General features: G+C 44.8%; 1 protein-coding gene across 2 annotated transcripts in view; it reads right to left on the bottom strand.

The window, feature by feature from the left end:
- The window catches only part of rassf8b (Ras association domain family member 8b), a 125657-nt gene extending 106727 nt beyond the window's left edge, over window positions 1-18930 (bottom strand). Inside the window, exons 1-2 of one of the 2 annotated variants that reach the window (XM_043713361.2) lie at window positions 18539-18930; window positions 12563-12649 (exon numbers count right to left, since the gene is read on the bottom strand). The gene's annotated coding sequence lies outside the window, so the exon portion shown is untranslated. The remainder of the gene's footprint in view (window positions 1-12562; window positions 12650-18538) is intronic. The other variant, XM_043713360.2, reaches the window with a different exon arrangement.
- Window positions 18931-21233: the final 2303 nt, after the last annotated feature.

Here is a 21233-nt window from a genome sequence, read left to right as displayed (position 1 = left end):
TCTTGAACTGCTGCAGTCCACATGCTGTTGGTAGACCCACAGTGCCCTGAAGAGGGAATTCCAGACTCAGCAACATTGAAGGAATGATGATATATTTCCAAAGCAGGATGGTGAGTGGCTTGGAGGGGAAGTTGCAAGGGGTGGTGTTCCCATGTATCTGCTCTCCTTGTCCTTCTAGATGGAAGTTGTCATGGGTTTGGAAGGTGTTGTCCAAGGATCTTTGGTGAATTTCTGCAGTGGAGCTTGTAAATGGTACAGACCGCTGCTACTGAGCATCGGTGGTGGAGGGAGCAGATGCTTGTGGATGTGGTACCTATCAAACGGGAGGCTTTGTCCTGGATGGTGTCAAGCTTCTCGAGGGTTGTTGGAGCTGCACCCATCCAGGCAAGTGGGGAATATTCCATCACACTCCTGACTTGTATTAATTCAAGGTTTCTCCTGCTCTCAGTTCATGTAAAAATGACCATGTAGAGCAGGAAAGATGCCCCGTGTCCCAACCAATATCTATCCTTCAAACAACATATTATTAAAACAGAGTCGTGCTTTAGGAGCTCAAAACCACTTCTTACTTTGATTCTTTCAGTGCAACACTAGCAACTGATCTCATCTTACATCCTCTTTTATTATCCTTAATTAAACTGAGTTCCTATACAATAAAGCCACTTCTCTTCTATGCAAAATAAAGATTTATCCAAACCCATGACCACTTCCATCTTGAAGGACAAGGACAGCAGATACATGGAAATACAATCACCTGGGAGTTCCCATCCTAGCTACTCACCATCTTGACTTGGAAATAGATCACCATTCCTTCAAAGTTGTTGTCAAAATCCCGGAATTCCCTCCTTTAACGGTATTTTGGCCCAACCCACAGCAGGTGGACTGCAGCAGTTCAAGAGGGCAGCTCACCATCACCTTCTCAAGGGCACCTAGAGACGGGGAATAAATGCTGGCCCAGCCCATGATGCCACATCCCACAAACTGGCAAATGGGACTAGATTAGGCTGTGATATCTGGCCAGCATGGACAAGTTGGACCAAAGGTTCTTTTTCCATGCTCTATGACTCCAAACAAAGAAAAAGAATTAACATTTAAAGGATATGTCAGCTCCTTATTCTTTCTTGCGTATCAGTTTCTTTCCTTGAGCCTTAAGTGTCACCTACCTGCCCAAAGTCTCCTGGAGCATTCAGTGATCCTTCAGTTTGATGGGAAAAGCAATGTACAATCTGTTACCTCAATTTTTAAATGAGGCGAATTTCTGCGCATAATCAATTCAAGACTTCAACAGTGTCTTGGGACCAATCTTTCGAGGCTGAGAAAAATCAATTTCCTTATCTCTAGCTGTTGCCTTTTGTTTTAAAAACAGACCTCTGAACAACTCCTTTTTCATTGCTTCCCATTCCCTCCATCTGTTGCTACCTCTGGTTTTGGACCTCTTGTTTTGCAAGTTTCAGATTGACACTAAAAGGTCCTGTTTGGTTCACTGGGCTCCCTGTTAAAAGGACCTCACATTCCTCACCACCAGGAGTTCACTATTACCATGCACTGTCCAGGTTTACAACAGTACGACACAAGGGGAATTCCCTGAAGTGAATACTTTGTCAAATGTACTGAAAGGCAGACTTTATAAATCCAGTGACACACCTACAAATATGTCGGATACCACGGATTCTGGAAATCTAAGACAAAAATAGACAATCCTGAAAACACTCAGAACAAGAGTGGAGAGAGAAACAACATTAATGTAGGAGATTCTGATGAAAGATCATCAACCAGAAAAGTTAACTGTTGCTCTCTCCATAGACGCTGTCAGATCTGCTGAGTGTTTCCAGTACTGGCTGTCTAATTGTAAATTAGAGCAGATTTCTTTCACAAACCGTAAGTAGTTGAGGACCCTTGCACTGTTTGCTTGCTGTTAATTCAGTAAAACGAGTTACAATGCAGAAAGTAATAAGTTTGCTATGCTATCCCTGTTAGCAGAGTTAACTATAAAACCATTGAACCGTAGTTCCTCAGAAATGGGTTGGTATTCCCAGCGAAGACAGCAGTTGGATTGTCACTTGCTATCCGTCTCCCTCACCAGACTGTCTCTCTGAACAGTGCGTTCTTTTATCCTTATTGATTCCTGGCTGGACCAGAAGCCCAAGGCCTTGACCTTTGACTCCAGCCAAGCTCTTTGTTGCTGTGTGCCATCCATCAATCCTATTATTGCACACTGAGCTGACATTGCTCAGAAACTTAACTCCTGGGGAGCTCAAGTAGATGGTGCATCCCAAAAACCAAGAATTAAACTTGTTCGGCAGTGTATACGTCCCATACAAGAGATTACAAGGTCAAACCCTACCGATTGACAATTTCAATGCCATTTTTAAAATTCCGGAAGTAATTCTTTTCCAAAGTTGATCCTGAGACCAAATCTTTAAAAATAGCTACAAAACTAGCACCCTTGCATGTAAGTCCAACCGCAAGACAAAGAGCCACTTTGTCAGGAACCCTTGTACAAGGTCAGGCATTATAAAATACTGAAAACATTCTAACCCACTTATCTTGTGCGTTTTGAATACCACGGTGGATAATTTGCCAGAACCCTCCTTTTCAGCAACTGGTTTCTTAAGTCTCCTGTAAGGGACAAGCACATCTTGCAAACTGCTGCAAGGCGCAATGCATCCACTTGATTTGTGAAACTATCGACGAAACACTGGCGGTTCCAGGACCTGAACAGTCTGTATCCAAGAGGATGCCTTTTGCTAAAGTTCATTGAGAAGCACACAGCAAGTCAAGAGTTTGCCCTTTGAACCTTGATGCATATTAGTCATGCTACTAAAGCTAATTACTGAAACACTTTTATATCAGCACTGTGTGTAAATCAGGTCTTTTGTAATGCTCTGGACAAGTTAACAGCCAAAACCTCCTGGGTGGGCTTCAACTCAAGGCCAACTTTTACCGCTCATGAAAGTGCAATGATCGAGCACACAAGGACTTTCACATCAGGTGCCAGCATTCCAAGTGTAAATAATGCTCAACCATCCATGAGGAATTGACCTGCTTGAGCTCCCAGTTATGACAGTGCCTTATTCACAGCTGCCAGTTAGGTCTTTCTCGTCAGTGTAAAATGATGTGAGCCAGGAGGCCTGGGTTCAAGTCCCACCTGCTCCAGAGGTGTGTCATAAAATCTTGGAATAGGATGATTTGAAAATATCTGCAACGCCGTGTTAATACACCTACTGAGCAGGCCCATGCTATAGGACTGTGACTATGAAAAGGTATGAAAAAATAAACTCTTACAGTGCAGAGGGAGACCATTTAGCTCACTGTGCCTGCTCTTTGAAAACATTATTCAATAACGCCCACTTACCCGATCTTTCTCCCCTGCCCTGCAAATTATTGTTTTCATTCACAGGATCTGGGTATTGCTGGTTATTGTTGCAAGTCTTTATTGCCCATCTCTAACTGCCCTGGAGATGGTACTGTTTATCTCCCTTTTTGTACCCCTGCTGTCTATGTGGTGTAGGTTGACCCACCGTACCCTTTGGGAGCAAACTCCAGGATGTTAACCCAGTGACAGTGGAGGAATGGCTGATAGATTTCCAAGTCAGGATGGTGAATGGCATAGAGGGGAGCTTGCAAGGGGTGGTGTTCCCAAGTAGTTGCTTTGTCTTTCTAGATGGAAGTGGTTGTGGGTTTGGAAGGTGCTGTCTGAGGATCTTTGGTGAATTTCTGCAGTACATCTTGTAGATGATACTGAGCGTCGGTGATGGAGGGAGTGGATGCTTGTGGATGTCAGGCCAGTCACACGGGCTGCTTTGTTGTCAAGCTTCTTGAGCGTTGTTGGAGCTATACTCATCAATGCAAGATAAAAACTGGAGAGTATAGTATTCCAATTCTTTTTTTAGAGACCTAGAAAATAGGAGCAGGAGTCGGCCAATCAGCCCTTCAAGCCTGCTACGTCTTTCGATATTATCATGGCTGATCACCCAACTCAGTGTCCTGTTCACGCATTGGCCCTAAGAAATATAACTATCCCCTTCTTGGAAACATTCAACATTGAGAGTCATGGAACCAGCTTTCACCATCCTGCGGGCACCGTCTTCAAGATCACAACAATTAAAGAAAAGCTCTTCAACCCTCTTTCACCAATTATCTTCAATGTGCATTTTCTTATGACCAATTTCCCTGCCTGTGGAGACAGTTCCTTTTTACTCACTCTGTTGAAACCCCTCATTACATAACCAACTTGCACTAGAAAAAAATCCCTCTGTAATTATATCCCCTCACGAAGAGCCGTGATAATTAAAAACACTCCAAAGTTTTATGTGATGCATTTGTATTGGTCGTGTTTCACAGTTTATCTATCGTCGCTGAGTCAATATTCCAGGAATTCCTGGGGATTTCAGCATTTCCCTGAAAACTCAGCAGCTGGTCAGGGTCTCTCAGGGTGGCCAATGAATACAGTTTTGCCCACATCCTGAACATGGAGAGCTGGGGGAATGCACATTTAGCTGGGGCAAAGCCTGTGTACCATCTATCCAAATATACTGCACTGGTCGCACTCTCCCACTGCAGGATCCCAAAGTAATTCCACACTCACTCGCTCTTCACTTCATTGGTGATGGAGTGCTGCACAGCTGGAAATGTCAGTGATATCTTGAAGTGGGGGTCTGTCTGCAATCTCAGGAGGATATTCACCCCGCTGCAGTGGCAGTTGAGCCTGAGGCCTTGCGAGCAGTGAAGAAGCCTGGTGTGCTTTGTTGGGTGGGTCTTAGCCCAGTATGGAGGACAGCGTGCCCTCCTAGAGAAGGCCTGCTTGGAGCATCTGCAGGTCCCTGGCTCAAGAAAGAACTGAAATGATTGTCATTTTAACTTTATTTCTTTATTTTGCTACTTTCATGCTAAGAAGGATGAACTTTTTAACCTATTTCTTTATTTCTGTGAGTAAGATTTTGTACTGAGGAACCTTTGTACCCAGGATGGGGCTGTGTGTGGCAACACTGTACACTTTTCACTGTATTCTTGCACCCCATACTCAAGTGCATGTGATAATAAAACCTAAATCTAAATCCAATCTAAATCTGTACATTTGCCAACACCTAACCCATCTCCCGGATTTCTTTAATGTATGTATTTCCTGCAAGAACAACATTGTGTATTTATGTAGTGCCTTTACAGAATGAAATTTCCCAAGATACTTGGAGTATAAAAATATGCTTAAACTATACAGGGTACAAGTCAGGCCAAACCTGGAATATTGCGAACAGTTTTGGGCCTTTTATCTAAGGAAAGATATACTTGCATTGGAGGCAGTCCAGAGAAGGGTTCACCAGGCTGACCCTGAGTATGGAGGGTCTGTCTGATGAGATGTTCAGTAAATTTGGCTTGTACTCATTGGAATTTAGCAGAATGAGAAACAGCCTCTTTGAGATACACAAGATTTTTTTTAAAAGAGGACTTGACAGGGTAAGATACCAAAATTGGAGGTGTAGTGGACAGCCAGGAAGGTTACCTCAGATTACAACGGGATCTTTATCAGATGGGCCAATGGGCTGAGGAGTGGCAACTGGAGTTTAACTTAGATAAATGTTTGATGCTGCATTTTTGGAAAGCAAATCAGAGCAGGAATTACACACTTAATGGTAACATCTTCGGGAGTGTTGCTGAACAAGAAGACCTAGGAGTGCAGGTTCATAGTTCCTTGAAAGTGGAGTTGCAGGTAGATAGGATAGTGAAGAAGGTGTTTGGTATGCTTTCCTTTATTGGTCAGAGCATTGAGTACAGGAGTTGGGAGGTCATGTTTTGGCTGTACAGGACATTGGTTAGGCCACTGTTGGAATATTGTGTGCAATTCTGGTCCCAATCCTATTGGAAAGATGTTGTGAAACTTGAAAGGGTTCAGAAAAGATTTACAAGGATGTTGCCAGGGTTGGAGGATTTGAGCTACAGAGAGAGGCTGAACAGGCTGGGGCTGTTTTCCCTGGAGCGTTGGAGGCTGAGGGGTGACCTTATAGAGGTTTACAAAATCATGAGGGTCATGGATAGGATAAACAGACAAGATCTTTTCCCTGGGGTGGGGGAGTCCAGAAGTGAAGGGCATAGGTTCAGGATGAGAGGGGAAAGATATAAAAAGGAACCTAAAAGGTAACTTTTTCACACAGAGTGGTATGTGTATGGAATCATCTGCCAGAGGAAGTGATAGAGGCTAATACAGTTACAGCATTTAGAAGGCATCTGGATGGGTATAGAAATTGGAAGGGTTTAGAGGGATACGAGCCAAATGCTGGTAAATGGGACTAGATTAGGTTAGAATATCTGGGCGGCATGGACGAGTTGAACCAAAGAGTCTGTTTCCATGCTGTATATCTCAATGACTCTATGTGAAAAATATTGTTTCCCCTTGCGGAGAAAGAAGGTGTAATCTCAGAAAAAAGCGATCACTCACTCAAGAGCAGATGAGGAGGAATTACCTCTCTCAGAGGGGAGTGAATCTGTGAATTCTTTACTGGACAGGGCTAGAGATCCAAGATGGCAGTGGAGCTCATCCAATCTGTCATTTCTTTTCTTTCTTTTTTCCCCCTTTGTGTGTTTTTTAAAATCCTTCTTTCTTCTTGGCGATGTCCTGAACACGCGGCCTCAGCACGGACTTAGATTCTCAGCCTGAGTGTGGCCCGGTGTGGCGGTCTCCCAGTCCAGTGTGGGCTCAGCGTGGACGTCCCCCCCTTGAGATGGTTGCAGACGGGTCTCCTGGCCTCAAGAGCCTTGAGGTGAAGCCCACGTTCGTCTGGAGTCAAGGCCCAGCGTGGTCTGGGTTGGATGGACTGTTACTCTGAACATTTAATTTCCCTATTTTCTAATTTATTCCTCCGACCTGTAATGCTGTACATTTTATTTCTTCATATTTCTCATTGCTTTTCCTCTAAGGATCGATACTTAAGAATTTGTACCTCGGTACCTTTGTACCTGAGATGGCGCTGTAAGTGGTGACTTTTTAACTTTCCATGTGAGTACATATTACAACAAAGCTAATTCTAATTCTATTTCTGTTGAGAGGAAGGCAGCTTCCAAGGAGCAGGAGAATCGACGTTTCGGGCATGAAGAAGGGCTTATGCCCGAAACGTCGATTCTCCTGCTCCTTGGATGCTGCCTGACCTGCTGCGCTTTTCCAGCAACACATTCCAGGAAAACACATCCTGCTTCCTGTTTGACAATGGGTTAAAAAAAGACAGCTGCTAATTTGGTTGACAAAGGATAGCCAGACTGTATTTTCTTAGAATTAGAATTCCTACAGTGTGGAAACAGGCCATTCAGCCCAACAAGTCCACACCGACCCTCCGAAGAGTAACCCACTCAGACCCATTCCCCTACAATTCCCCCTGACTAATGCATCATCTAACCTACACACCGCTGAACACTATGGTCAATTTAATATGACCAATTTACCTCCTCTGCACATCTTTGGACTGTGGAAGGAGACCGGAGCACACAGAGGAAACCAGACACAGGGAGAATGTGCAAACTCCACACAGACAGTCACCCAAAGTTGGAATCGAACCCGGGTCCCTGGTGCTGTGAGGCAGCAGTGCTAACCACTGAGCTACTGTGCCGCCCTGCACTATACATTCCTCCCAGTTTTTGGAAGCAAGACTTTTCCATGGAGGAGCTTGGTTACATGACTGCACCTAAAGGGACTGCTGTGCTGCACAGATGTCTCTCCGAGAACCCCAGTGTAGGTTCGTGGTTTGTGTTTGAACCGACTGTCATTCCTGAAGAAGGATTAGACCCGAAACATTGATTCTCCACCTCTTGGTGCCTGGCTTGCTACGTTCCTCCAGCCTCCTATTGTCCATTTTTTCAGGCAGACTTACCTCAAGTGTCTGAGGGTCATTAGAGACCAAATGCTTGGAACAAGGGAAACTGCCAGCTGCAAGTATTAGGATGCAGTGTTAGCCAAGAATTGGAGGACAGTATCCTGGAAAATTTAAGTCAGTGGATCTGGGGTTTCCAGACGTAGCTTTTTGTGCTTCTAACAAATGTAATCTCTTTCCTTTGGTGATAGCATGTTTGGATAGCTGCAGAACGGATAGTTTTATACACCGCAGCAACTGACACTTGTTTATTGCTCATGGGATGTGGGCATAGGGGTCTAAAGTCATAGAGTTATACAGCACGGAAACAGACCCTTCGGTCCAACTTGTCGATATCCCAATCTAAGCTAGTCCTATTTGCCAAGATTTGGCCCATATCCCTCTAAACGCTTCCGATTCATGTACCTAGCCAGATGCCTGTTAAATGTTGTAATTGTACCAGCCTCCACCACTTCCTCTGGTAGCTCATTCCATACACACACCACCTTCTGCGTGACAACTTTGCCCCTCAGGTCCCTTTTAAATGTTTCCCCCTCATCTTAAAACTATATCCTCGAACTTTGGACTCCCCTACCCTGGGAAAAGACCTATTCACTGTAACCATTCCCCTCATGATTTTATGAACTTCCATAAGGTCACCCCTCAGCCTCTAAAGCTCCAGGGAAAACAGCCCCAGCCTATTCGGCCTCTCCCTATAGCTCAAATCCTCCAACCCTGGCAACATCCTTGTAAATCTTTTCTGAACCCTTTCAAGGTTCACAACATCCTTTTTTAAAGAAGGGAAACCCAGAATTGACTGCAGTATTCCAACAGTGGCCTAACCAATGCCCTGTACAGCTGCAACATGGCCTCCCAACTCCTATACTCAATGCTCTGACCAATAAAGACAAGATAACCAAATGCCTTCTTGACTACTCTGTCTAACTGCAATTGTACTTTCAAGGAATTATGAACCTACACTCCTAGGTCTGATTGTTCAGCAACATTCCCCAAGACCTTACCATTAAGTGTATAAGCTCCTGCCATCTAGGTAGGCATTTATTGTCCACTCCTCAATGTCCTTGAGAAAGTTCTGGGTCTAAGCTGCTGTCCTTGCTGGGGTGTAGAGATAGCCACAATACTGTTTAGGAGGGGGGATTCTAGGATGTTAATCTCACCAACAGTAATTAAAGCCATGGCATAATTGTGGAAAGACTTGCTATTGTAATCAGGTGGCTCATTGGTTCAATACATAGTGTCTGCCAAGTGAAAGGGCATGAGGGTGGGTGGTATGGTGATGATGGTGATGGGGGCAGAAGGGGGTCTGGAGGTACAAGGGACCACTGGATGTGCGAAGGGGACTTGGTTGGTATGGTGATGGGCATGGAGGGCACAGTGAGCTTGCCTTTCTTAGGAAACCTTCTTCAAAAATTACGGACCAGCACTATGTGTGGGGTGTTTGAGATTTTAGCTGCTCAGAGCCCTGGCCTGTGCTGAGCATTGAGGTCTGGCTCACTGCAAATTTCCTTGAAAGTCTGTGCAGGAAACTTCCCTCCAGGCTGGGGCAGAGTCGAGGCTATTGAAAATGGCTTCAACTAAAAATGGTAAAATTCAGTCCGATGCAGTAAACAGACACTTATTTTTATTTCAGCTGCTTGGATTCATTGAATTGTTATCAAGGGTTATGGTGAGTCATTAAAAATACCATTCTTTGCTGATTGCACTGTCTATTATGGAACACTAACTCCCTGTCCTCAGGAAAAGAAATGATCAAATCACTTGGGCAGTGCACAGGACAGGACAATTACAGCATTATGTTCAGTGTTAGCCAAATAAAGTTAATAACTTCACTGCTCACCAATCAGTAGGAGTGTCTAACTCTCTTTGGCTACAAATCACTGACCTCTGTAGTTGCCACACAATTGGCCAAGTTGACTAAAAATAAAACTATTCGGAAAGGCTGAAGGAATGTGTGCTCCACTGATCACACAAGGAAACTGTAGTTTGTCAGGGTGGAAAAAGCCACTTGGTGAGTAAGGCTGAGCTAAAGAGGAGAATCCTTTCCTTACTCTGTCATATCAAACTGTTTTGTAATATCAGATGGATGGAGTGGCTTGAATAATAAAGGCAGACAACACATCAGAGTCCTTCACTCTCAACATTTACGAGATCAAACACAGAAATTGCTGGAGAAAATCTGCAGGTTTGGCAGCGTCAGTGGGGAGAAAGCAGAGTTAACACTTTGAGTCCAGAACCCAATCTGAAGAAGAGTCACTGGACTCGAAGCATTGACTTTGCTTGCTCTCCACAGACACAAAGCCAGATCTGCTGAGTTTCTCCAGCAATTTCCGGTTTTGTTTCAGATTTCCAATGTCTGCATTTCCTTACAAAGATTAAGACTGACTGGGTTTTAAACTTGCCAGGCAAGATAACCACACCTGTGACATTCTGCAACAGTCTGAAGGGGACAATCTAGAACCTAATGACTCAAAACTTCCAACTGTCTCAAAAGCATCAGTATCTGTAGCTCAGTCCAGTGTATGCAGAAACGTTACACCCCCAATATGCTTCCTCTACAGCCCAGCAACATGCATCTTATGCAAGTCAGATCACTGGATAGTTGTTGTAATAAAGTTTCAATGTTTATTTTTAAACAGAGGATTTGAAATTGCAGGGGACAGACCGTAAACTATCATCCCGAATTGATAGAAGATTGCAGATAAGGAGTGGGGTGATAATGGTGAGAGCTAGGCCTCAGGTGGGAGCAGTGGAATGGTCTGACTCAGGGGCAAAACTCCCAGCCAACAGTCTGGGGTACAAAAAGTTTTGGCTGAGACGAGTGCAGCATCGAGCGAATGCGTGAAACTGCCACCTTTTGGATATGATGTCAAACCGTGGACTGGTCTGCTTTCTCAGTCAGATGGGCAAGGTCCCAGGGCCCAAGTTCAAATAAAATGAAAGGGAGCGACTTATCCTCCAATTAGCATCCCCTTTCAGAGAGGGTTCAGAGGAGATTTACCAGGATGTTGCCTGGTATGAAGGGAAAGTTTTATGAGGAAAGGCTGGAGGACATGAGGCTGTATTCATTGGAGAGAACAAGATTGACAGCTGACTTAATTGAGCATATAAGATAACCAGAGGGTTAGATAGGGTGGACAGTGAGAGCTTTTTTCCTCGGATGGTGAGGGACATAGCTTTAAATTGAGGGGGTGATAGATATACGACAGATGTCAGAGGTAGTTTCTTTACTCAGTGAGTAGTAGGAATGTGGAGCACCCTGCCTGCAACAGTAGTAGACTCACCAACTTTAAGGGCATTTAAATGGTCATTGGATAAACATATGGATGATAATGGAATAGTGTAGGATAGATGGGCTTCAGATTGGTTTCATAGGTCAGTGCAACATCAAGGGACGAAGGGCCTTTACTGCGCTGTAATGTTCTATGCTTTATAAAATGTTGCTGGTCATTGTCACATTATTACTTACAGGACCTTGTCACCTGCAAAGTGGCTGGCTGGGTTTGAGGTGCAAAGGGTAACACATACGGCTCACAGTCAGAAGGCTACTCACTCAAATGATGTTGGGCTCATGGAGTTATACAAGAACCTTGTGGTACAGTGATAGCGTCTCTGCCTCTGTCCCATAAGGTCCGGGTTTCAAGTCTCACCTGCCTTGGAGGTGTATCCAAACCCCGTGTTTAAAAATGCCCATCAGCAAATTGGCTGCTTCCTTTCCTACTTTACAATAACAACTGCACTTCAAAAGGCACTTTAAGCCAAGGCTCTGTCTGCCATTTTCAATCCATGTCAAAGATTCAACGACGCCAGTTTGAAGAACAGAGGGAGTTCTCTGAAGTTGTGAAAGGTGCCACATAAATTTAAGTCTTTCTCTGCTTTCCCCCATATCTATGGATTTGTGAATTGTGTATTCAGTTCTGACACCCACTTGGATTTCATTTGAAGAAAGGTGCATGTATTTTTTAAGTTCTTTGTCTGAGAAGTGAGGATTGCTCTCCTTTATTGTACTTCTTCAGCTGCCCCTAAACTAATTGGCTCTGTAGTCCATTTCACAGGGCAGTTAGGAGTCAACTACATTGCTGTGGGTCTAGAGTCAAACGTAGGCCAGACTAGGTAAGGATGGCCGTTTCCCTGCCTACAGGGCATTAGTGAACCAGATGGGTATTTATGACAATTAGACTAGCTTCTTCATTTTATTGAATCAAATTTCACCATCTGCCATAGCGTGGTTGGAATTGATATTCGAATGGGTTCTCGATTACTGGCTCAGTGACATTAAAACCATGCTGGAAGAGCACAGCAGTTCAGGCAGCTCCTCGGATGCTGCCTGAACTGCTGTGCTCTTCCAGCACCATTGATCCAGAATCTGGTTTCCAGCATCTGCAGTCATTGTTTTTACCCCGACATTACAACCATGCCATTTCCTCCCTTTGATCATTTTAATTCAACCCGTTCCGACAGGTTATGCCACACCTCTGGATCAGGTGGGACTTGAAAGCGGGTCTTCAGACCCAGAGGTAGGGACAGTACCACGGTGCCATTAGAACCCTTGCTTCCCCGTGATACTTGATAAAATACATACATCAGTCTCAATCCCATCCCTACTGTCAATGCAAAGATTTGATACTATTTGATACCACAACAAAATATTTTCCACTGGTGTGACAATTAACTGTAGAAGAGGCTGAAACGTACAAGACATTACTTACATAATACTGTTGTGATGTTTAGGTGCATAAGAATAGTGATGGCTCATCAAAACATATAATTTATTGGATCTGAAGTTTCAAGACCATCTAAAAGTAAAATAAGATAGTGTACGATTACAATTTTTTTCAGTAAAACAGGTTTCACATTCCTTACTAAATACAGATTGACAGTGATTACGTTTGTGTTGGGGGAGGGTTTTACCAATGCAGTGCATCTGAATAACAGCAAACTATCAATCCAGTCTTATTCCAAAGCTGTTTGATGCCATGACTGATTAATTCACACTAATTCCTTGTTTTCTTCAATTTCAGCAAAGTTTCTATATTGCGGGAGAAATGACGTCAGGAAAATGGGACTTCCTAGCTACTGTTAAATAGGAATGGGTAAGTCAGTGGAAAAGGTAACTTACACTGCACCTAGAATGAATGCGATTCCATTTGTCATTGGTGCTGGAGATTTGAGGTGGACACAACTGGACTTTGGAGTCAGGCTATGATCAGTCACAGCACAGAGGAACTAAATATCTGGCAGGTGGTTTAGCGCTCCATTTCATATTACAGTCATTGATTTGATTTATTAATGTCACATGTACCTACTAGCAGTCCCAAGCCTCCAACTCGGCACTGCCCCCTTGACTGATCCATTGCCTTTCCCATCTATCCGCTCCACCCTCCCCTCCGACCTATCACCTTCTCCTCCACCTTCACCTACCTATCACATTCCCAACTACCTCCACCCTAGCCCCAGCCCCCTCCCATTTATCTCTCAGCATCCCCTCCGGCCCACAAGCCTCATTCCTAATGAAGGGTTTATACCCAAAACATTGACTCTTCTGCTCCTCGGATGCTGCCTGACCTGCTGTGCTTTTCCAGCACCACACTCTCGACTCTGATCTCCAGCATTTGCAATCCTCACTTTCTCTGCAGTGAAAAGTTTTGTTTTGCATGCAGTACAGACAGATCATACCATATAAAGTGCATTAGGGTCATAGAACAGAATGGGGAATACAATGTTATGGCTGCAGAGAAGCTGTACAGGGAGCGAGATCAATACACAATTTAAAATTTGAGAGGTCTGCTCAGAAGTCTAATAACAGCAGGGAAGAAGCTGTGCTTGAATCTGTCTGTATGTGTGTTTAAGCTTTTGTATGTTCTGCATGACGGATGAGGTTGGAAGGGATTATGACCGGGGTGGGAGGAGTCTTTGATGATGTTGGCTGCCTTCCTGAGGCAGTGGGAAGTGGAGATGGAATGAATGGATAGAAGGTTGGCTTGCCTGATATGTGTTTCCAACTCTCTGCAGTTTCTTATGGTCCTGGGCAGAGCAGTTGCCGTACCAAGCCGTGATGCTTCCAGATAGAATGGTCAAGCCTTGGTGCTTAGTTTCCAATCCATAAATTTAGCAAAGTGCCACGTTGGCGGTGAAGGGCTTTGAGCTGCAATGAAGTTGTAAAAGGGGCTATTATCAGTTCATATCTGCAGGAGCTTCCTGTCAACACTAAAACCTTTGTGCGGTAAATGGTACTGCTTGCTTCCTGATGCTTTAAGAGTATCACGCTCAAAATGGCAACCACCCATTGTATTCCATTGATATGGACTTACAGTTTCAAGTTACTGGGATTGCAAAGCTAAGTTTCAAATGTCAATTTAAACCCATTCATTCACAGAGTGCTTACAGTCATTGAGGCATTCTGTACAGCACAGAAACAGAACCATCAGTCCAACTTGTCCATGCTGACCAGATATCCGAAATTAACCTAGTCCCCATTTGCCAGCATTTGGCCCATATTGCTTGAAACACTTCCTATTAATGTACCCATCCAGATGCCTTTTAAATATTGTATTTGTATACACCTCCACCACTTCCTTTAGCAGCCTGTTCCATACTCGCACCACCCTCTGCATGAAAACGTTGCCCAAGTCCCTTTTAAGTCTTTCCCCTCTCACCTTGAACCTATGCCCTTTAGTCTTGGACCTCCCTACATCAGAGAAAAGACCTTGAATATTCACTCTATCCGTGACCTTCACAATTTTATAAACCTCTATAAGGTCACCCGTCGGCATCTGATACTCTAGGGAGAACAGTCCCAGCCTATTCAGCCTCTCCATATAGATCATACCTTCCAACCCTGGCAAATCTTTTCTGCACCCTTTCAAGTTTCACAAATCTTTCCTATAACAGGGAGACAAGAATTGAACAGAGTATTCCAAAAGTAGCCTGACCAGTATCCTGTACAGCCACAACATAGCCTCCCAACTCTTATACTCAATGCACTGACCAATAAAGGAAAGCACACCGAAGGCTTTCTTCATCAGTCAAAAGGCGTGGTGCTGGAAAAGCACAGCCGGTCAGGCTCCGAGAAGCAGGAGAGTCGACGTCTCGAGCATAAGCTCTTCATCAGCTTTCTCCTAGCCTTCTTCACCACCCTGTCTACTCATGACTCCACTTTCAAGGAGTTATGAACCTGCACCCAAAAGTCCCTTTGTTTGGCAATGCTCCCCAGGACCTTCCCGTTAACCGTCCTGATTTGCTGTATCAAAATGCAACACCTCACGTTTATCTAATTTAAACTTCATCTGCTGATCCTTGGCCCATCTAATCACGGCTTGCTGTGCCTTAAAAAAGAAATCAAAGTCAAGCAGGCCAAGCCAACCCAGAATATCCCAACATTACGTTGCCACCTCTGGTTGGATGTATTATCCACTCCAACTGCCCTGGCCAATCACCCATCCTGAGCCCATATATTCCACGATGTTTAAAAAAAGAAACTGCACAATATTCCTATCCCCCTGCTGGGGTTTCTTCCTGTTTGCTGCTGGCAATGTCCTTTTATCCCAGGAGGCTCCAGTACAATACTGGAGAGTTGACAAACTCAGCCAACAGCCAAAGCTAGCAAAGTGTTCACTTGAACTTTTCACCAAACCAAGGCATCAGTATTCCCAACTTCCAAAAATTCCGGACTATGAATCCCTGAGTCAGGGCTAAGAAAATTACATCAAGATGAATTAAATTAAGTGTCCCTTTCAACTTCTAGTAGCTGATTTTGTACTTGGGTCCTATGAGGACCCAGTAATGTGAGTCTCAATATACTGTAACAGCTTGACCTACACACATTGATAGCTGTAGAGGACAGAAACTTGACAGGGGCATTTAAGCATGTGGCTTTAAGGAAATAGTGGCAACTATGGAGAGAGATCACAGCTGGGTTAGGCAGTCTGTCGTACTCCAAGGACTGTTCCTGGCCTTCCCTTAGAGCTATTTCAAAAGCCAATACTCTCCTGTCTTCAAAACAATCTTTCTGAGCACTTTCAACCATTCCTCACTTCTTTATGTTTCAACATCTATCTTGATAAATAGGTGCGTGAATTTGTGCTGTGCAAATGTTTTACAAATCTCCAAAGGACAGCACATGTTGAAGATACACACAGTATTTCGTCATCAAGAGATTAGAGTGGCAACCAGCACTAACAATAGACAAATACGAGAGCAAGGTGACACATTGGTTTTGTAGAATTTTTATTCCCACAAGCAGATTGGATTTTCAAACTTATGCTCAAACACACCTCAACAATATTGAAATCATGTCTCATTAGCAGCAAAGTTGAGTCAAAATCAGAAGGTCACAGGTTCAAATCCCAGAGCACACTACTGAATCACATTCAAGGACATGACTGAGGGGGTGCTACTCTATCACAGGCACTGTCTTGAGCCTTGCAATGTTCAAAGGATCCCTAGAGTGCTGAAGCCCATTGCGTTTACAATTACCCACCGTACCCTACATTAGGCCAATCACCTAACCTGCACATCTTTGGACTGTGGGAGGAAACCAGAGCACTCAGAGGAAACCCACGCAAACACGGGAAGAATGTGCAAACTCCACACAATCACCTGAGGCTGGAATTGAACCCAGGTCCACCAGCTCTGTGAGGCAGCAGTGCTAACCACTAGGCCACCATGTGGCCCCAACAACAACAACCTTTTTTAAATTGATGTAAAAGATTCTATTGCATTGATTTGAAGAAGGACAGAGAATTCATACAACAACCTGGCCAATATTTAACCCTCTACTATTGAACAAACAGATTATTTGGTCGTTGTGACACTGCTGTTTCAGCTGGCTTCCCATTTTGTCCTGCTGTCTTTAAAAACAGTGTCACAGAATCCTTCACATGTGCCCACGAGGGAGACAGACTGGGGCTTACCTCTACACCTCATCTGACAAATACAATCTTCAACAGTTGAACTGTCGTTCAGTATTATATTAAAGCTGCCTAGATCTTTGTGGGTCAAGCCCACATTTTTTGAAATAAGATGAGAGTGGTACCCCCAAGCTACAAGAAATGACAGAGCCTTTCTGATATTGGAAGAAAGGGCATTGATAAATTCAGAAAAGGCATTTCACTGTAAACTCAAGTCACAGAATTATAAGGGGCTGGGGCCCAGACCTGGGGCTTTTACCCTTGCTTCCTGTTGGCAATATGAAATATTTCATTTTTATTGTCAACGAAAGATGTTTTCAAACCAATCTACCACATGAACCTTTATATATCTCACAAACCCAGTTGGATATTAGCCTGCACTGACAAGCATTGACAGCATAGAAGGAACATGGTGTTTGTGCCAACTCTTTGAAGGAACCATTTAATTAGTCTCAGTGTCTCATACCTTCCGCATAGAAACATACTCCTTTTCAAACTGAACCAATTCCATTTTTAATGACTGAATCTACTTTCACTGTTCTTGAGAGGCAGTATGTTCCAGTTCACAACCACATCCATGTCCAAAAAAAAACTCTTAACTCCCCTCTGCTTCTTTTGTCAATTATCTTAAATTTGTGCCATCTGGTCACCAACTCTCTGGCCAGTAGAGACAGTCACAGTGCTCAATCTCAATCATCTCATTCACAAAGCTGGGGGTGGCTGATGATGCAGAGAAATTTCAGTGTGAGTGAGCCAAGTTGGACAAGCAGGAAAATGCATGGCAGATGAAGTATACTGTGGGATGTTCTATTTCAGTAGCAAAAACAGGAAGGCAGATCATCATCTGAATGGTGATGGGTTGGAAAAGAGATTACAACAGTTACTGAAAGGAAGCAGCAGGCAGTGAAGAGGGCAATGGAACATTAGCCTTCACGGTGACAGGATTTGAGTACAGGAGCTGGGATGTCTTGTTGCAGTTGTACAGGGCCTTGGTGAGACCACACCTGGAGTACTGTGTGCAGTTTTGGTCTCCTTACCTGAGGAATGATAGTCTGGCTATGGAGGGAGTGCAACAAAGGTTTCCCAGACTGATTCATGGGATGGTAGGATTGACAATATGAAGAAAGACTGGACCAATAAGGACGGGGTTTAGAAGAATGAGGGTTCAGCTCATAGAAACTTATGACATTTTAACAGGACTGGACAGGGTAAATGCAGGAAGGATGTTCCTAATGACTGGGGAGTTCAGAACCGGGGATCACAGTCGAAGGATACAGGGTAAGGACTGAGGTGAGGAGAAATTTCTTCACCCAGAGGCTGTGGAAGAAGTTAGATATAGTTCTTAGCGCTAAAGAGATTCAAAGGGTATGGGGAGAAAGTGGGATGACCAGTGATGGGTCTCATTGAATGGCAGAGCAGGCTTGAAGGGCCGAATGGCCAGCTCCTGCTCCTATATATCAAAGGAACTCACTTGTCCCCAGTTCCCAAGGAAACATCCGTTTAGCATGGCCATTCAAACGCCCATCAGTGCTGTGAGTCATTCTGGTGGAAAAACCATTCCTGCCACAAAATAACTGCTGAATGGCAGCGGTGGCAGGAAGTGTCACATAGAGGAGGCAAAGGGGGGGGGGGGACGTTCCAGTCCACAAAACGCTGCCATCAGCAATGCTGGCTCCCTGTTGTCCCTCAGAGGTTCCGCAAGGAAGTTATTTCTCATCAGGAGTGAATGACATATACACACTCTCTCTCTCTCTCTCTCTGTTTCACAGCACTAACCGGTGTATTCCGAGTGATCCCATTTCACTCAGCAGGTCATCAGTTAACATTAATCTTCAGCAAACCTTCAACAAACCTTGGAAACGCTTTCGAAATGATTTGCACTTAAGAAGGAGGAAGTCTGCCTTCCCGCGTTTGTCTCCTCTCCAAGTGAGTTCAGCGTGTCCTGTCCCGACACGACTCATTATACAACAAACTGACATGGCTCTTCCATTGGCTCTGTCTGCTGCCGGAGTTGCTACGGTGGATTGTACATCGGTGTCATGTTGCAGTAACTTCCTCCCTGAAGTTTGTGCAGAGTGCCTGAGTACTGTTACAGCAGCAGAATGTGGACATCGTGCATTCTGAACTCCCTTCAGCCACTACGGGCTTTGAATCACATTCCGCCCTTTTGCAGCCAAGGTCTACAAAAGCTATTGGTGGTGGGAGCTAGGTGAGCGCTTACTCCTTGAACTCCTAACACCATGACTCTGCTGATCGACAGCAACCTGAAGGAATGCCTGCAAAGTCAGGACCCCCCCTCCCCTCCTCCTCCTCCTCCTCCGGGGGGACATCTCGATCAGCTTATGGGAATGGAAGTTTTGGATGTGGAGTTCTTAAATCGATCATTTCTCTGCTGAATTGTGAGGCAGATGTGTTACATCCAAGTAGGATGGGCAGTCAGGGACATAGTAGAAAACACAAACAAACAAATCACTGCAGGAAGTAAGTGGGTGGGAGGGCAGTACTGGGGAGGGAGGAAACATTATTTGGAATAGCATGAGATGCAAAACAACATTCCTTGCTCAGATTTCTGCCAATCATCTCTGGACGGAATGCTAACATGTTTCTATCCAATGACACGTTCACCTTGTTCACAGCACACAAATTCTTCCCTCCCATTGATCATCTGGAAACAGTATTTACAAACCATCAGGAGAGTAAGCTACAGGGAACCCTGCTCACTGTGCCCATGAAATACCTGATTTGGAGCCCGGTATCATGAAACATGCAGTAAAGCGCCAAGCTCAAGGATCGCATTAGGCCTGATAGATGTTTAATTTCATGCAGCCTTTTTTAAAATTTTTATTCAGTGTGTCAGAATGTTCAAGTGTTCTTGGTGTTCAATAATAAATGATTGTCTGTCTTTGTTTGTGTCGTATCTCTGTTTGAAAGGGGGAGGGGGCCTGGAACCTGAGAAGAGCTCCCCGGAGGCGGGGTGGCAAGGGCAAAAAGCAGTTGAGAATCGCTGCTTTAGACAATGATCCATAATGGGCTTTTGCCCGAAACGTCGATTTTCCTGCTCCTCAGATGCTGCCTGAACTGCTGTGCTCTTCCAGCACCACTGATCCAGAATCCATGCTCCATAATTGTCCAGTTGTACTTGGCCATCCCCTGGCTATAAACAGACAAGTTGCTTCCTTCCTCAGCAACTGCCAATGTCTCAGACATACCCCGCATGGGCTTCAACTCAAGCTTTACCCTTCATACTCCGAATCCCTCTAGGATTACAAGTATTTACCGGGCATTCAACGTTCCTCAGACTGCTGATTTCACCAGATCCTGCAATCTGTGATTACCGCCATGCACTGGTGTATATATACACTTGACTCCACTCTGCAGCAACATCGACTCACCCTCTCTACGCCGGTCCCCAGCTTCACTTCAACAAAAGACGTTTTTTTCTGTCTTACGAACATCAAGGCACACAAGTCCAGCACCTTGTGGATTCCAACATCCGTCCTGTGGATTGTCCCTTCGCAGCCACCCCTGACCAAGCCCTCAGAAACCATTACTTTCTGTCACCCTGAGGCCACTCCATGCAGCTCCAGCCCTTGCCGTGTGTTCACCATACCTCCTGCCCTTTCCCCTCTATTAGAATTAGAATCCCTACAGTGTGGAAACAGGTCCTTCGACCCTCCAAAGAGTAACCAACCCAGTCCCCTACCCTATATTTGGCCCAGACTAATGCACCTAACCTACACATCCCTGTACACTATGAACAATTTAGCATGGCCAATTCACCTAACCTGCACATCTTTGGACTGTGGGATAAAAACCAGAGCACACAGAGGGGACCCACGCAGGCACAGGGGGGAGAATGCGCAAACTCCACAAAGACATTTGTCCGAGGCTGGAATCGAACCCAGGTTCCTGGCGCTGTGAGGCAGCAGTGATAACCACTGAGCGGCTGTGCCACCTCTCTGAGGAGGAAGGTACTAGCCTCAACAAAGAACTCAGCTTCATACCCTTACACCCTCACCTTAATGAATCTCGAGCTTGTCATGGAGTTTTTCTACCACCTCTGCCTCCTCGCTCATTCCTTAAGGCAGGAATCCACCCCCAGTCTTTCCACTGACTCCTTCACCCGCCACTTGGATCCCATTTCCTGTCCTGCTGGCATGACATTGACTATGTCAATTTCTCTGCTTCTCTCACCCACTCTAACCTGTCCCCTTCTGAAACTGCTGCACTTTGCTGTCTTATGTCTAACCCTAACTTTGATATCAAACTGGCCGACAGAGGCTGTGCTGTTGTAGTCTGGCGCACTGATCTTTATCTTACGGAGGCTCAATGCCAACTCGCAGACACTTCTTCCTACCACCCCCTGGACCATGACCCCACACCTGAACATCAAGCCATTGTTGCCAGGACTGTCACCGACTTCATTACTTCAGGAGATCTTCCCCCCCACTGCCTCCAAGCATAAAGTCTC

This window comes from Chiloscyllium plagiosum, unplaced genomic scaffold (assembly GCF_037043375.1).
Source record: "Chiloscyllium plagiosum isolate Xiang-an unplaced genomic scaffold, Cpla_swu_hap1 HiC_scaffold_23, whole genome shotgun sequence".
NCBI classification, from domain to species: Eukaryota; Metazoa; Chordata; class Chondrichthyes; order Orectolobiformes; family Hemiscylliidae; genus Chiloscyllium; species Chiloscyllium plagiosum.
This window is presented reverse-complemented; position numbering and strand designations above follow the sequence as displayed.